This window comes from Lissotriton vulgaris, chromosome 1_1, assembly GCF_964263255.1.
Source record: "Lissotriton vulgaris chromosome 1_1, aLisVul1.2, whole genome shotgun sequence".
Taxonomy (NCBI): Eukaryota; Metazoa; Chordata; class Amphibia; order Caudata; family Salamandridae; genus Lissotriton; species Lissotriton vulgaris.
Genome location: NC_141685.1, coordinates 740,516,453 through 740,532,154, shown reverse-complemented (window position 1 = coordinate 740,532,154; position 15,702 = coordinate 740,516,453). Strand labels below are relative to the sequence as shown.

The following is a 15,702-nucleotide window of genomic DNA, read 5'->3' as shown; positions in this document are numbered from 1 at the left end:
TGTCTGTGGCCAATTTTCCCTGGTATTACATTCTATGGACGTAATGCAGAGCCCTACAGATGTAGCTGTTCATGCTTATAACACCGAAAGTCCTCTCTGTGCCAGACCGGCTTGTGAGGTTACATTTGCATATTGCAGAAATATTCACCAGTACTCAGTACCTCTGTAATGAAACACCGGTGCATATTTGCAATAAAATGTCGGAGTGCAGTGCCACTCTTCGACATATTCAAAACGCAGGTATGCGTTGTATTCACAAGAATATGGTGCACCCCTGTGTTTCTTCTAGAGCTGTCACAAAAAATGTTGCCTCGCACCAGCGCAGGCACCATGCCACCATGTTGCAAGGGTGCTTGCGCTGCAGAGACAATTGTTTATGTGCAGGAAGGGACACCTTCCTTCACATAAACAACCCATAATAACGGTATGCAACTTCTATATGTGCTGCAGAATGCATCTCACATGGAAAGAGCAAAAAACGAGGAGGAATTAATAAATCCTCCTCGTATCGCCATTCTAACGCCTGGTATTCCATGGCGCTGCCTCAGCCTTGTAAATCTAGGGCACCATCAAAAAGCAATGGGGTTGCGGTGGAACGCACTGGATTCAAGCAAGCCGGGCTGAAGACGGCTGGAATGCCAGAAACCGGTCCTCGGAAGCTTGTTTCCGGTCCAGGGAAGACATGGCTTGGCAGTTCGGGCTGGACTGTTCCCATTAGGCACAGGGTCAGACTGATTTGCATATAGCCGTGTCTGAACTGGGGTGGCAGAGTGGGCTAAAGAACAGTGATGGATTAAACCCAGATCTTTTGACTGGGTGTGAGTGTTTGATTGATTCAGATGCTCCGTCCATCACCACCCCCTTTTGTACCGCTATCCTTTTCAGCACCTTCACCACTCAACTATCTGCCACTGATTCCAACTGCTTCAGATCAGAAACCTGCAAGATAGTAAGGTACTGATGCATTATCACTGGACAAGTCTCCAGAAGCACAAGTTACTTATCTTTGGTGACGATATATCTGTTAGAAACATTAGTTAGTGTTAGATTCCTTACCTTAGAATATCCCCCGGCGTCAGACCGGATCCGGAAAGTTTTCATCAGCAGTGCCCCTGCGCATCGATAGGCGTCGTCTGTGGCTCCGCGTCTGTCGTTGTAATCGCCGGAATGACGTCGCTGGAGTACTTAGACACCGCCCTCGCACGCTGACGTCAGTTCTGTACATAGCTTTTCGCGCCAGGAATGCAGAGCCATGCAAGAAACCAACACTGGTACCATGAAACTAGGGCACTAACAGGGAAAGTCCTTAACCCTAGATATCGGTTCGCAGAACGGGGAGGATGGGTGGGGCGGTAAGAAATCTAACACTAACTAATGGTTCTTACAGATATATTGTTACGGAAGGTAAGTAACTTGTGCATCTTAAAGAAACACGTTAGTTTTAGATTCCTTACCTTAGAATAGATACCCCAGCAATACCAACCCCAGTGGCGGGTCTGCGAACCAAAATCACACCAGAAAGTCCTGGAGAACAGAACGGCCAAACAAGCTGCCTCTTCGGACTTGACGTGTGCAGCAAGGCCCACATAGCTGCCTGACAAATGTCCTGCAAAGGGACTCCCTGTCCCAAGGCAGTAGTAGCCGCCGTGGCCTGAGTGGAATGGGTGCGCAGCCCCACAGGAGATTCCTTTTTAGCCAAGGAATAATAGATCTTGATGCACAAAATGACCCACTGAGAGATAGTCTGCTTGTGTACGACCCGTCCCTTTTTAGCGCCCACGTAGCCAACAAAGAGTTGGTCCTCCACCCAGAACTGTTGTGTGTGGTTCAGGTAAAAAGAGAGCGCACGTTTTGGGTCCAGACGGTGGAGCCTCTCTTCCTCTTTCGAGGGATGCGGAGGCAGAAAGAAGGTGGTGGTAAGGTAATGGTCTGACCGATGTGAAAGGCAGTAACCACCTTGGGCAGAAAAGAAGGGCGAGTCCTCAGAACAACTTTGTCCAGATGGACAGAGAGGAAAGGAGGCTCAGAAGAAAGAGCCTGGAGCTCACTCACTCTTCTGGTAGAGGTGATGGCAACCAGGAAAACAATCTTTAGAGTCAGAAGACATAAAGGACAGTGATGGAGCGGCTCAAAGGGAGCACACATTAGATAGGTTAACACCAGATTCAAGTCCCACTGAGGAATTACAAAGGGAACAGGAGGAAACATGTGAGTAATGCCTTTCAAGAATCTATTTACAACAGGGGACTTGAAAAGAGAAGGCTGATCAAGAAGCCTCAAGAAGGCTGAAACGGCCAAAAGATATCCCTTGATAGTGCCCAGAGCAGAGCCCTGCTGGGCCAGCAAAAGAAGAAAGAGGAGAACCTCTGAAAGAGGGGCAGAGAGGGGTCCTACAGCCTTTGCTGTGCACCAGGCCACAAATTTGTTCCACCTGCAGGCGTATACCGTTTCTGTGGAGAGATGCCTGGCTGCCAGAATGACATCAAAGACTTCAGGAGGCAAGTCAAATGGCATCAACTGTCGAAGCTCAAGCTCCACGCATGTAGGTGGAGGATGGACAGGTTCGGGTGGAGGACCGTCCCCTGTTGCTGCAACAGAAGATCCTCCTGAAGAGGCAGTCGAATCGGAGAATTGATTGACATACTGAGTAGCTCCGGATACCAGTATCTTCGTGCCCAATCCAGAGCCACAAGAATGACTTGGGCCCAGTCGCGCCTGATCTTCTTCAGCACTCTGGGCAGAAGTGGTATAGGTGGAAAGGGGTGTAACAGACTGCAACTCCACTCGCAACGAAAAGAGTCGCAGAGCGAGTGCTGCCTTGGAAATTCCAACGCGCAGAACTGATGATATTGCACATTCTCTTCGGTGGCGAATAGATCTAACCAAGGCTCTCCCCACTGCTGAAAGAGACCTTGCGCTACGTCCGAGTTCAGACGCCACTCGTGATCCATCATGCACCGACAGCTGAGTTCGTCCGCCCTGGCGTTCAGGGAACCTGCCAGGTGTTGAACCACCAGGGTGATGCCCTGATGTTCCAGCCATGTCCAGAGGCGCAGAGCCTCCTGACATAGGGTCCATGACCCCACTCTGCCCGTTTGTTGCAATACCACATGGCGGTGGTGTTGCCCATGAACACCTGCACTACACTTCCCCGGACAGAGGGAAGGAATGCCTTTAGTGGAAGACGGATCGCCTGCAGCTCCAGAAGGTTGATATGGAGCCGGGACTCCGGCGGAGACCAGAGGCATCTGATCTCCGCCTCTCCCATGTGGCCCCCTCCATCCCAGAAGGGAAAAATCCATCACCACTGGGTGCCCCGGTTGGGGAAGTGGGAAAGGGATCTGCCACTGACTCAATCGCGGTCCGTGAGCCGACCCTGCACTGTCTCGCAGTGCCCTCTGAGATCAGGACGTGGTAGGACAGGTTGCCCTGATGCTGTGCCCACTGGAACTTCAGGTCACACTGTAGAGCCCGCATCCGTCACCTGGCGTGATGTACCAGCAGGATGTAGGAGGCCATCAGTCCCAGAAGCCGTAGGGTGAACCTGACTGAAACTCGGAATAAAGGCTGAAAGATCGGAATCAGAGCCTGAATATCCCTAACCCACTACTCGGGAGGATAAACCCGAAACTGCGCCGAGTCCAGAACCGCTCCGATGAAGAGGAGCTTCTGGGAGGGGCTCAGGTGCGACTTTGGCACATTGATGGAAAACACCAGCGAATGCAGGAGGCCGGCCGTAGTCTGGAGGTGGGAGACGACTGTTAGGGGCGAGCCCGCCTTCAACAACCAGTCGTCGAGATATGGGAAGACTGGAACCCCTGATCTGCGCAGATGAGCTGCGACCACCACCATCACTTTCGTGAACACCCGAGGGGCACTGGTGAGGCCGAAGGGGAGCTCGGTAAACTGAAAATGCTCGTGGCCTACCGTGAACTCCAGGTAACCCCGATGGGCCGGCAGGACTGGAATATGGAAATAAGCGTCCTGCAAGTCCAACACTACCATCCAGTTCCCAGGGTCTAGGGCAGCCAGAACCTAAGCTGACGTTGACGCTCCTGAGGTCCAAGATAGGGCGCAGGCCCCCTTTGCCCTTCTTAGGAACTAGAAAGTAGTGGGAGTAACAACCCGCCCTACTTCTGGCCCAGGAACGCGCTCGATGGCCCCCTTGGCCAAGAGGGCCGTAACTTCCTCCTACAGAAGTTGCAAGTGATCCCCTGACATGTGGTGGTACTGCGGTGGCAAGGCTGGAGGGTTTGTATTAAAGGGGAGGGAGTAGCCCCTGCGGACGATGTGCAGCACCCACCTGTCTGAAGTGATGGTACGCCAATGGAGCAGGTGATGGTGAACTCTGCCTCCTACTGCCGTGGAATGGGCCTGAAAGCACGGACTAGGAAGGCTTTGAGGCAGATGCTGCGGGAGCGGATGTGGAGTGACCGGCTCTCTGGCCCCCGTTGAGGTTGGTTCTGCGGCCTGTGGCTGAATGAACGTGAGGGGTGCCCCTCCGTGGCCATGAAAGGAGCGAAAAGCAGAAGTTTGCTGCTGCTGGGCTGACAGGCCCAAGGACTTGGCCATAGCCCTGGAGTCCTTAAAGCTCTCCAGCGCGATATCTGCCTTGTCGCCATAGAGGTGACAGCCATCAAAAGGCATGTACATGAGAGTGCTCTGGACATCCCCTGAAAACTTGGTGGACCTCAGTCAGGCGTGACGACGACCGCCACCGTTGTTGCATTGGCTCTGCCCAGAGAGTCCGTGGTGTCAAGTCCACATCGAATGGAGTACCATGCTGCATCCCACCCCTCAGCAAGAGCCTGGCCGAGCCGTGTTCTGGCCTCCTCCGGACACTGGGGCAGCACATCCACCACCATATCCCACAGAGAGTGGGTGTAACGGCCTAAAAGGCATGCAGTATTAATGGACCGCAACCTTAGACTGACAGAGGAAAATAGTTCCTTCCCAAACTGTTCCAGCCTTTTGGATTCCTGGTCCGGGGGTGCCGAAGGGAATGCGGTTTGGGACGTGGAGGCCCGGATGACCAGACTCTCAGGGGTGGGGTGGGTGGACAGAAAGCAGGGGTCGCCCGAAGCTGGGCAGTGGCGCCGGGCCACGTTCTGATCCACAGGTGAAACTGTGGTGGGCTTGGACCAAGTGCCCTTCAGAACGTCAGTGAGGGCCTCATTAAACTGCAGCAGAGGCTCCGAAGAGCTTACTGGCGGTTGAAGCACCTCGGTGAGGAGGTTAGTCCTCACTGCCGCTGCAGGAAGCTCAAGGCCCAATGCCTTGGCCGCCTTGCACAGCACCACAGCATAAGTTGCTCCCTCCTCCGTAGCCACGGAAGGAGGAGAGAGAAAATCAGAGACAGCCGAAGTGTCTAGACAACTGGCCTCCCTCAGCTCATCTGCCCAGTCCTGACTTAACTGGCACTGCTGTGCCAGAGGGTCCTCAGACCCTCCCAGTCCTCCCCTTCATCAGTGTCCTGATAAACAGGCAAGAGGTTAGAGGTTAAAAGCTCACCAGTCCGCTTCGGAGACGGTGACAAGCGGCGCCGCTCCGACCTGAGCCCGGGCCGGGGCTGAAGCCGGGGACCGCGTCGTCCGAGGACGGCACCGGAGGTGGCACCGAGAGGGTCAGTTCCAGTGGAGGAGTCGTAAGGTTAACTGGCGTCGCCCGAGATCCAGGCCTGGATCCCACGGTGTCCTGCGACGCCCGGACCGAAGACGCCGGTGGCGCAGGGGCCGTAGCCACTGGCAACACAGGGCTAGGACCCCCAGTCGGACCCGTGGGGCCCAAAGGCACGCCGACGGGTCTCGATGGCGAAAGAGAGTCCTAATGGCCACAAGGAAGTCTCTAATCTGCTCCGGAGTCACATGGAGCCCAGAGACCGGAGGGTGTGGGGCTGGATGCGACAGCGCAGGCTCCGCTTGGACTGCGCCACCTGAACCCTCGGCCGAGTCGCGCTACCGGCGAGGGGAGGTCGAAGAATGATGACGTCTCTTCGACTTCTTTTTGCCATGCCTCGACTTAGCCGAGTGCGAGGACTTGGATCCAGATGATCGATGATGACTGCGGCTCCTCGACCGGTCCCTCGACTTCCTCCTCGACACGGGCCTCGAGCGGCGCGGAGCCGACTGCCGAAGCTCGAGAAACTTACGTGAACGCTCCCGCCTAGCCTTCGACGTCAAGGCCCGGCAGTCGGGGCACGACTTGTCATCGTGGTCTGCCCCCAAACAGTAGAGACACCGGCGGTGAGGGTCAGTAACCTACATCAGTCGGTGACAGGTGTCACACGGCTTGAACACGGGTATCCCTACCGGCACCAGGAGTCGATGTTGACTGAAGAAAGATAGACAAAAATGTCCAAAATGTTAGTCAAAAAATGAATAAGGGTACGATCTTCGCTGATCTGCGCTTGCTGGCGCGGAAAAAAGAACTGACTTCAGGGCGCGAGGGAGGCGTCTAAGTACTCCAGCGACGTCATTCCGGCGATCACGACGCCGACGACGGACGCAGAGCCGCAGGCGACGCCTACAGGGGTACTTCTGACGAAAACTTTCCGGATGCAGTCTGACACCTGGGGATATTCTAAGGTAGGGAATCTAACGTGTTTCTTTAAGATGTTGTCTCACCAATAAAAGATCTAGCAGCCTTTAGGGGATTTCAATGTTCTCCCCATAAGGCACCTGTGCCTTCCACAACACATTGATTCAGCGTGTTCTTGAATTTTGTAATGCATTAGTCAGGGGTAAGCCCGAACCTCCTGATCACAAATTCCTTTACACATAGGTACTTCTTATGGTCCACACCAGAGATGTTCATCATAGCTTCACTGCCACAAAGGAAAATGCAACTCCGTAGAGCAACTACCGTTTTTGCCCCAGTCAGCCTCCACAGTTCCCATGAAAACACAAACATATTCCACTATGTAAATACATAGTTCTGGTGTGAGTGGTAGGTATTGTTTCCCTTGCTGAAGTGTCGGGTGGATTTTGTACTTCTTCAGTCGTTGAACTCGCTCACATTTTGCATGAGTTCCTCCATTTCGACCTTGAGGCGTCTTCTCTTTTTTTCAATGTCCAGAATTTCTTTTAATTGGTATCGGTTGGCTTACTCCTGTTCTTAAGAGTCGAGCTGTTCTTTCCTAAAGGCATCTTGTCCCACACATGTTCCCGATCCTCTTTCGAGGTTCAGGCTGCCTCTGAGTGTTTGCTTTAAGTGGTATCCCTTGACTTGGATCCATGGGGCTCTTTCAGCATCCAACTTTTCGGTGTCGATGTTGATATTGCATGCTTCAAGTTCAAGATTTTTTGGCTTAGTTGCTGAGAGCTCATGTGATGTTACCTTGCACTTCATTTTGACGTCCCTCGACATGCACTATTTTTTCCTCTCCTTCTGCCCTTTGACTACATCTTTGATGTCGAGGGTCTTTCCGTTGGGCCAGCTCGGAGTTCTCCACTAAGTCCTTTTCTTCACTTCACTGACCAGCCTCAGATCTTTCAAGGATTCCTGTCTTCTTTGTGACGAGATCATGATGTAATGCATCCAACTCTGCTTCTTTCTCACCCTGATGGTGTTGGGTTGGAATTCTGCACATGTTGAGCAAACCCTCCGAACGATGGCCTTTTGGGAGACAGAGGTTACAGACATCGAGGCTATCCTGCTATTAATTGGTGTGGTGCCACTTGAGGCAATATCTAAAAAGGATACCTTTCATTCTCAGACCATCAGGTCTTGGTTGGTTTCTGGCTTCCCACCTCTTTGGTTTTTCCCAGTGCCAGCAGTTTTTTTTCTCTCCAACAACGCCTGTTGTGCGCTCTGTTGTCGTTGACATGGATATTTGGTATTTTTCAGTGATAAACTATTCTCTTCTGCACAGTTTGTTCCTCCTCAACTTCCAGACTCAATGGCGGAAAAAAGAATCAGAAGATGGTGACTACATCGAAAGATTTCTAGGGTGTGTATCTGACATGCAAGGAGGGATATAGCACTAAACGGTCACTGACTCAATGGCACACACTCAAACAGAGAAAAAAAGACTTAAGTCAATTTCAGACCCAATCACTAAATGGTGTAAAAATGGCCAGCATGTGTCTCTTAAAAAGATTCATGTTGCAAAAATAAGACCGTGGCAAGAAGCAGGAAAATGATCTCACATGTAACCGTGGAACTAAGTAGATAAAAATGGGTTTTTAAAACTACAAAAGTGAAATTTGTAATGGTGTTCTAGGATTATCTACTAGTAAACTCCAAAAGCATTAATTAGTTTCTGGAGAATTTTGGATTATGTTATGGTGAATATAACATCTGAGATTATTATTTTTTTTAACTCTTTTTATAGCCATTTTATTATTGTGCAGGGTGCTTACAGCTGAACAGATTAATGAGAGATGTTCAATACAGGTTCTACATGCTGTGCATTCCTCAGATATTATGACAATAAGAATGGACGTAAGTTAGACCACTTTTAAATGTCTTTGTTACTGGAATTTGAATGTTATTGAATTCCCTTCGATGTTAAGTCACAACCTGCATGCTGTTTTGTCCCTTTTGTGCTGCCCTGTTGTATTGGTGATATAAACCACCTCGAGTTGTGCCTAAAGACTGTAGGGAACATAACTTATCAATATGGGTAACCAGAACTCGGATTCACTGTATGGGAAATGACTCGCTGTAGTGAGGGCTGGGAGGTCAAGAAGCTGGTGTCAGTTTTAATACATGTAGCGCAGGGTGAGGCGCGTGGGCGCCTGTGTGTGTTATGTAAGTTACTTGTCAAATTCAAGTTATGACCCATCCCCGATCAGGGGGCACTTTTAAGGGGTGGTGTCTTGTGCGTTCTCTCGGGGTACCCTGGCTGCCAGTGGGGATGGTCTGCTCATGTGGGTCTTCTGCAGCATGTTGTTTGGATGTATGTAGTAACGTCGCCCATTGCATGGAGACGTGATGCTTACGCATTCCCCGCAGTTCTTCAGATTGAAGCAGCTCCTCCTCTGTGGCACCCAACTTGCTTAACGCACTCCTCCAGGCCTCAATTGGCGGCCCTCCTGGGGCTCTCCAGTGCATGGCTATGCACCTTTTGGCAAGCAGGATAGCCAGAGCGTCTCTACTTTCTGTTGCTTTCGGTGCCTGGTTATGCCTAGCACGCAGGTCTCCCAGGTGTTAAGATCTGTGAGTCCTGTGACCTCTAGTAAGGTGGCATGAATCGTAGCCCAGTATGCGTGGAGTGCCGGGCAGCCCCATAACATATGGATAAAGGACGCGCTGGATTGCGGACATCTAGGGCAGGTAAAGCACGTGTCAGGGTAATAGCGTTGGAGGCGTTCAGGGGTTAGATATGCGTGGTGAAAGATATGGTATTGTATGTTTTTGAACCGATAATTCTGGGAAACCTTTTTTGGGAACGCCAGGGCTCATTCCCATTCTTTGTCGTGGAGGGACCGCTGGAATTCCTCCTCCCATTTGTCGCTGAGAGGGGTGAGAGAGACCGCGCCCAGTGCTCGCACTGCTTTATATAACCATGTCACTAAGTGACGTCCTGGACTCATCTGCAAGACTGCATGTAGCACTGGATGTGTGGGTGCCTCTGAGTCTACAGCACGCCACATACGACGACAATCTACTAGTAGTTGTCTGTGTGTGAGAAATCGTCAATATATCATCTGAGATGTTCCTATTGTAATTATTTATCTAAAAGTACCTATAAAGTGCAGTCCTTATTCATTGCAGAGTCTCTAGGCACTGTATACCGTATCTAGGCCATTAAAGGACACTTAGCTGGAATCAGCCTGGAATAGACAGGTTTTGAGAGTTTCCTAAATCTCAAATGATTATGAACAGTGAGCAGAGAAAGGGAGATTGAGTTCCACAATTTAGGGCCAGCAGTCTAGAAGGCTCTACCGCCCCATTTTTCAGGATTATGCTTCAGAATGATCAATGTAGGTTTGTTTCACCAGGGGGGGCATGGTGGTGATCTACTGATCCATAGACATTCAATGCAAAGTTAGGGTGGTGAGCAGCCAGTCACAAATTACACAAGGTACACTGTCAGATCAGAATGCGCTTTATTCGATTTAAAAAGTAATAAACCATGAATGCACAATGCACAATGCATATTAAAAAAGCATACATTACATCAAGATCGTTTAAATAACGTAGGTTAAAAAAGGACTCAGACAATTTAAGAAAAAGGAGGACCATCCATTGTCGTCTGGTGTCTACCCACCCCTTCCAGGTATTTGGCAATATGATCAGTCACGGGTCCATCATTCAAATATTGCAACTTTAAAATGGCAGATCGACATTGTCTCAGGCCATACCACTTTAAAATAGGTAAAATCCATTTTGTCCTGGGCATAGAATAAAATGTACAAAAAAACATAACATGAATTGTCGACTGAGCAGAAATGTTATCACACGGACATAAGCATAGGGAGCGATCGTTAGGCTTTGGAAAAGTGACCTTGATGTGAAAAATACCAAGGCGTAAACTGGTCAGTAACAACCTATCACAGGCTCTGATGGTATTTAATAGGTATGGTTGTATTCCTGAGTGAGTCAGAAGTAGTTGGTGTGCTCTCAGTGACGGTGGTTTGGCAATATTAATAGCTAAATTAATAGACTCCAAGTGATCTAGACATAATTATTAAAAAAAAATTCTGGTGACATTGTTCAAACTGTCAGGGTTGGAAAAAAACTCGGGGCGTCCTAAATCCTCTAGGAACGTTTTTACGTAGGTCAACCAGGGAATGCGGTCTGCCCCATCAAGGGACAGGCAATTGCTGATCAAGTCCCTGTTCAGGCTAGTAGAGGTACCGGTCCAAGCCTTATGCCACAGCAGGATATGCTGCAGTTTAATCAGATCCGAAAGATAGTGCAAAATCAGCTCAGCATGGCATATAAATACGGCTGTGCTGTTAGGGACCGCTAGGAGATATCCTAAAAACCTATTTTCTAATAGCTGCAGGCACTCAACATTAGCATAACCCCAGATGCCTGCTCCATACGTAGCAATCGGTGTACATTGTTAATAAATCAGCGATTGGGCGCCTCCCTAACTTTCTGGCAAAGTGAATCAATGCACCAGTTGCTTTACAAAATACTAATTTTCTAGATTCTACAGCTTTTTTATTTATTTATTTTATTTATTTATTTTTAGAGTTTTCTATAGCGCGAACTTGAACCGATTAGGTTATCAGAGCGCTTTACATAGCACCAGTTCCGTTACATGTTATCACAGCAGTTTACATAGAATCAGTTACGTTGCACATTTCAGGATCTTGAACCGATTAGGTTATCAAAGCGCTTTACATAGGACAGCCTTCGATGTCCAGTGCCCTCCTCCGCCGTGTAGCGGGGGACCTCTTCCAGCCCTCCGAAGTTGTCGAGCTGTCGGGACTAGGCTCCTGGAATTTCAGCTGCCCCTTTACAACTAATTCTAGGCTTTAGACCATAGACCCCTTCTTTCAAATACAATGCCCAAGTATGAAAAGTGAGTAGTAAATTTGAGTTTCCTATTATCAATGAAGAAATCTCGGCACCAAATACTGGGCTTCCAACATTTAATTGTGAATGTTTTGTTTATATTTACATGGAGGTCAAGATTTGACATATAGGCTGAAAAGCTAGAGATTACTTTTTGTAGGCCAAGGGGGGTACGAGCCACTAGGACGGCATAGTCTGCATATAACAATGCTCCGATTGGTCGTCTATTTATACATGGTAGATCCTGACAGGCACTACTTAGTTTTGCTCCCAGACTGTTAATATCAAGGGTAAACAGGAGGGGTGCTAACACGCACCCCTGCCTCACCCCTTCTTTACAGGGAAGCTGTGGCTGAGTTCACCACCTCTTCTATAGCACACCCGGGCCCTGGCATCTAGGTAGATATGTTTTAAAAAATGTAAGCTCCATTGCTTCTGGTGGTTAACACAATCAAAAGCTGAACTCAAGTCAACAAAACATAAAAATAGACTCCCCCTTTTGGCCTGTAGATATTTTCCCAGCTGGAGATTCAAATTCAGACTCTATTCAACGATTCCCACGCCTTGACAGAAACCGTACTGTAATTCTGAAATTATGCCCTTTTCCTCCACCCAGAGCTGGAGGCGATTTAGGACGACACGCCCGGCCACCTTTGCGAAAGAGTCCAGTAGTGATATTGGTCTATAACACGATGGGTCGTCACAATTACCTTTCTAAATAGGGATGAGTATGGACTCCGTCCAGGTGGCTGTAGATCCCAAGGTAAAGCAAGCCTTCAGGACCAAGGCTAACAAGGGTCCCCAGAGCGCTGGACTTGATTTAAATAAATCCACTTATATACTATCTGGGCCCGAGGCCTTAACACTCACGCTTGCATTTATAGCTAAAATCACCTCCTGGGCATCAAAATCAATTTCAATCGGAAGATGATTTGAGGAGTTTATGCTTAAGGCCTCTTCGTTTTGGGGATCCACCAGATTGTTATAAAGGCCAGAGAAGTAAGTCATCCATTTATCCTCCCCTATTGTGCTTTCAATGCTGGGTGAATTACCTGAAGCAAAAAAGGGGGCATTCACGGCCTTCGAAAAACCTTTCATGTCTTTCAAATCTGATGCTCGTTTTAGATTTTGCCATAATTCTAGCTTTATGGCTGACATGTTCCTTAAGGGACATCTTGTAAGCTAATATATATCCCTTTTTATTGCTCCTCGATCTTTTATGGGCTTATGTAAGGCAGTTAACAGGACTGCATGAGCTTTTGAACATTTAGAGTCAAACCAGCCACTCCTCTTATCAGCCCCGTTTTTTGCATTTTACCCGTAATCTATTTTGTATAGACTGGGATATGTTTAATAAGGAGCTAAGAACGTCAGATGTGTTAGCAGTTTCGTTGAGGCAGACCATGAAGACGTCTTTACAAATAGTTAAATGGTGCTTACATAATTCGAATGAATTGACGCCTGCCCATTTGACTGTATAGCCATTTTGTCTGTTAATAACAATATCTTCCGCCGGATGGGTTGCCAATGTTTTGCCAGTTAGCACCTTGGCAGGAAGATCTAGGAGAACGCTAATGGGGAAGTGGCCGCTAAAATCAACGGGATGTACTTTAAAACAATGTATTCTGTCTGCATATCTATTTGATACTAGAATGTGGTCTATAACTGAAGAAAGGCCACGCCCATTAAAAGTGCTAATAAAAGGAATGGGGATGAACACACATTGTTAGCAAATCCCAGATCCATAGTATATTTTAATAAGTTGAATAAGTCACCGGGAGCAGAATGTAAAAAGTGGGACAAATCATTAACGTCATCTAGTTCTATACCACAGACATCTCCAAAGGTATGTGGGCAGGGTCCACAATTGAAATCCCCACCCCAAAATATGCAGTAGTCTTTGCCAGTACTCCTTTGAATCTTATCCAAGTCTCTCTGCAGGTGCGTTAAAATTTGTTCAATATCCACAGCGGGTATGTTATTATAAAAATGTATTAGAACTAAGTAATGAATATTGTCTATATTAATTTTAAGCACCTAATAATAGGTCTTGGACTCTGCGAAGTCTATCTTGCGTGCATTTTACCTATAGGACACGTAAGTACAAAGACCACCCTTATTTCACCCTGATTCGTAAAAACCACTAGGCTAAAGAATGTTTTATAACCATTAATATGTATTATAGTATCAGTCCAGGTTTCTTGAGTACAAAAAATTTGGAATTTGTAAATAAATTCCAGCCAGGCAGGGTTAATCAATTTGGCTTTAACGCCTGCCACATCCCAAAACAGGATTTCCATTTATTTAGTTCTAGGCCCAGGCTGAGATGCACAATTAGTGGGGGAAAGGGCGGCATAGGGGCCATCAAGGCTATTTGATATTTCACTGTGAGTGATGTCTATGGTGAATTGAGTTGTTTCATTCTGGGTATTATAATTATTAGGAATGACTCTTGCCTCAATGTCGACTTGCTCGTTATTAGCCGTGGGGACTATACATGGCGAAGGTATTCCCGTAAGTTGGCATTGATCCACGTTACTACTACTATTGCTCACTCAATCAATGTCCTCCAGGGAAGAAAGCCCCTCAAATCTGTTAAACAGGGGTATACTGGGTTGGGAATAATTCATGGGTTAGGCCAGGGTCTGCGGTCTTACATAAGGAGTATAATTTGTAAGAGGATAAAAATAACCCAAGGGCACTACATTTATGCCATGATTGGTCACATGATTGGAACCCTGTTGGCGCAAGATCTCTTGTATTCGGTTTGGTGTTCTAAATGTGAGAACAATGCAGTCACCATGGAACCTCTTATCTCTTTTCCCCACTCATCCTACTCTCCTTGCCATTTTATATTCCCTAAATAGAACATCAGTTAGGCCAGATTTGGAAGCGAGCCAGCAAAGGGCCTTATTACGTAAGAACTCCCAAGATTCAGTTGACTTAGAAGTGAGTAATGGTACATTCACCAATATTATTGTGTATGGTGTGGCTTCTGGTGGTAAATGTAAAGTCACCTCCTCTCCGTTTGCCCTGTCCCTTTCCTTAAAAATAGCACACGAATTGGGAATCCTATTAGAGTCACTGGGTGCTATTTGGAGTGCCGCTTTATTATGATTTAAATTAAGAGGGCTCTTAAAGCCAACACTTTCCCCTGGGACTGATTGTGAGATATCTGCCAAAAGGGGGTTGGCTGTCCTGCAGTCATTTAGTGTGCTCAGTGGGCGATTATGCAGTGTGTTATTTAAGCCTGCACCCTGTACTTTGCTCAGCAGGTCCTCGATGACCGATGTCATGGCCAACAATTTCTCTAGTGGAACCAGGGCTGAGTTTTGAAGGTCAAAGGCATTGCCGGAACCCTAACCCTCCCTCAAAACCTGGGGGTTCACAGGGGTGGAAAACAACTCTAAACATCTAGACAGATTAGTCAATGCGCCATCCAGATGCTCTAAACGACCGTCCAATAGAGCAAAGTTTTTGTCTATGGATTCTTTAACCCGTTTAAGGACAGTGTCCAAGGTGGTCACACCAGCAGCAATGGTGGAAATTGTGGCAGTTTTATCCTCCAAGGGGCAGGGCTGCGTTAATGAAGAAGCAACCGTGGTCTGTGTGCCTATGGAACAGGTCTTTGCCACAGAATTAGACTGAGGATGACGCTGAGGCCCCTTTAGTTGTTTTTGTTTTAGTGGACCTGCACCCTTCTTGCGGTTCACAGATGCCTTCATCTTAACCCTTATGCCCTCTGTGGGGAGATGAGAAGTCTGGGTCCTAGAAGCTATACCGGACCCGTTAGTGGTATCCATATGTGGTGCTATCAAGTCATCAAATGCGAGGGCTGGTGTATCCAGGGCGGCCAGTGCTGCCCCGAGTTGAGTGGTGATGGGCAAGTTTGAATTAGGGGTTGATTTTGAGAAATGCCTGCCAAGTTAGGTGACCCTAGTGAGGATCATGTTGGAAGAAATGAAGGGTCTAGAGATAGCCACCTCTCTGTTAGCTCTATTTTGTGACAGAGCAGTGATTCTGCCCTCAGTATAAAGGCATCCAAAGTCCCCTTGGCCCCCTTACTCTTAATTGCTGCCAGATTGCTCATTAAGACATCAATATAAATCGCTCCGCTCACACTGCCCGCACTGCTATCACAAGCCAGGCTGGAGGTCGGTGCACACCGCCTGTCCTGCATCACCAGCCAGGCTGGAGGCTATAAGAGGTCTGTGCACACTGCATATCTTC

At 48.2% G+C, this 15,702-nt stretch overlaps 1 protein-coding gene across 1 annotated transcript in view; it reads right to left on the bottom strand.

Annotated features, from left to right (window-relative positions):
* The window catches only part of KIAA1614 (KIAA1614 ortholog), a 260,979-nt gene that overhangs the window by 19,750 nt on the left and 225,527 nt on the right, over positions 1 to 15,702 (bottom strand). The window lies entirely within an intron of this gene.